Source organism: Otolemur garnettii, unplaced genomic scaffold (assembly GCF_000181295.1).
Source record: "Otolemur garnettii isolate 467f Iridium unplaced genomic scaffold, OtoGar3 scaffold00044, whole genome shotgun sequence".
Taxonomy (NCBI): domain Eukaryota; kingdom Metazoa; phylum Chordata; class Mammalia; order Primates; family Galagidae; genus Otolemur; species Otolemur garnettii.
This window is the reverse complement of record NW_003852439.1, coordinates 6,368,497-6,370,499: the sequence shown is the minus strand read 5'-3', so window position 1 is coordinate 6,370,499 and position 2,003 is coordinate 6,368,497. Positions and strand designations below refer to the sequence as shown.

The following is a 2,003-nucleotide window of genomic DNA, read 5'->3' as shown; positions in this document are numbered from 1 at the left end:
AAAAAAAAAAAAAGAATAAGGACTGTTTATTGCTGGCTCACACAACTTACCCTGAACTCTCTCACACACTCTCTCTTCCTTTTAATTAATAGAGTTCCAAGACTCCTGTTCCAGTAATATTAAAGATACTTTACAAAATAGTTAAGAGATATTGTGATCTTTTTCTGAAGGTTTCTGAAGTTCTTTTCATTTATTTGTTTTTTGAGTGCCATGACATCGTAACTCACAGCATCCTCAAACTCTTAGGCTCAAGTGATCCTCTTACCTCAGTCTCTCCAGTAGCTGGGACTACAGGTGCCCACCACAACACCTAGCTCATTTTTTTTTTTTTTTGAGACAGAGTCTCACTATGTCACCCTTAGTAGAGTGCTGTGGTGTCACAGCTCGCAGCAACCTCAAACTCCTAAGTTCAAGCGATTCTCTTGCCTTAAGAGAGGCAAGCAGCACAACACCCGGCTACTTTTTGTTGCAGTTGTCACTGTTGTTTAGCAGGCCCGGGCCGGGCTCATAACCCATAAGCCTCCGGGTATGTGGCTGGCGCCTCATCCACTGTGCTACAGGCGCCAAGCCTCATTTGTTTGTTTTTGATACAGAATCTCACTCTGTTAAATTGGGTACAGTGCCATGGTATCATAGCTCACAGCAACCTTGAACTCTTGGGCTCAAGCAATCAACTTGCCTCAGCCTCCCAAGAAGCTGGGACTACAGGTGCCCACCATGAGCCCAGCTAGTTTTTCTATTTTTAGTAGAGACAGGGTCTCACTATTGCTCAGACTGGTCTTGAACTCCTGAGTTCAAGTAATCCATCCTCCTCGGCCTCCCAGAGTGCTAGGGTAACAGGCATGAGCCACTCAAGGTTCCTGCTCTTTATGAGAGAAAACTGAAGGACCAAATATTGTGTAGGAACGATATACTCAATTCAAATAAAACCATGTTGTTTACCTTAGAAAAAAACAAGATGGAGTGATGATAACTACACTACTCCTTCAGGAACATCCTCACTGATTCCTTCAGGCAATGACAATAAACTCTAGTACTTCCTTCCCACTAATTATCCGCCTGGACTTCTAAGAGCAAACCACACAGGTACCTCTGCTGTGTCTGCGCTGAACACAAAGATGCAGGAAAAATGGTAGCACAAGTAATCACGTGCTCAGAGGAATCTTAGGAAAACCAGTCAGGAGTCAGAGGTGAGGACATGGGGGAGACGGAAGGAGTACAGGGAGTTTCTTTGTCAGGGTCAGTTCTGCAGCTTGATTTTGGTGCTGGTGGCACAATTTTCTACTTGTGATAAGATGTCATAAAGTTAGACATATACACAAATGAGTGCATGTAAAAACTGGCGAAAGCAAAAGGAGTAAAGTCCAGTTAAGCGGATTATGCCAACATCCATTTCCTGCTCTTGATAACTACTAGTTATTTAAAGTGTTACTTTCAGCTGGATGCCAGCTAAAACAATGACAACTATAACAAAAAATAGCCAGGTGTTGTGGCGAGCTCCTGTAGTCCCAGCTACTTGGGAGGCTGAGGCAAGAGAATCGCTTAAAGCCCAAGAGTTGGAGGTGGCTGTGAGCTGTGTCTACCAGGGGTGACATAGTGAGACTGGGTCTCAAAAAATAAATAAATAAATGAAATAAAGTGTTACCTTCAGGGAATCTCTGCATGCAGTGGTCAAAGGACAACTCTGTGCTATTTTTGTAATATCTTATGAATCTGTAAATAGTTCAAAACAAAACAGTTAAAAAGAAATTAAAAATGGTAAAGTGACGCTCAGTGGCTGTAGCACAATAGTTATAGCGCCAGACACAAAGACCAATGCTGGCGGGTTGGAACCTGACCAGGGCCAACTGCAACAAATAAATAGCCGGGTGTTGCGGCAGGCACCTGTAGTTCCAGCTACTAGGAGGCTGAGGCAAGAGAATCATTTAAGCCCAGGAGTTTGAGGTTGCTGTGAGCTATGATACCACAGCACTCTACTGAGGGCAACATAGTGAGACTTTGTC

At 43.6% G+C, this 2,003-nt stretch overlaps 1 protein-coding gene across 2 annotated transcripts in view; it reads right to left on the bottom strand.

Annotated features, from left to right (window-relative positions):
* Positions 1–2,003, bottom strand: part of FAM234A (family with sequence similarity 234 member A) — a 43,381-nt gene that overhangs the window by 22,741 nt on the left and 18,637 nt on the right. Inside the window, exon 1 of one of the 2 annotated variants that reach the window (XM_023513823.1) lies at positions 1,646–1,702. The exons of the other annotated variant lie outside the window; for it this stretch is intronic. The gene's annotated coding sequence lies outside the window, so the exon portion shown is untranslated. Of the gene's footprint in view, positions 1–1,645; positions 1,703–2,003 lie in introns of those variants that run through there. 2 annotated transcript variants of the gene reach the window in all.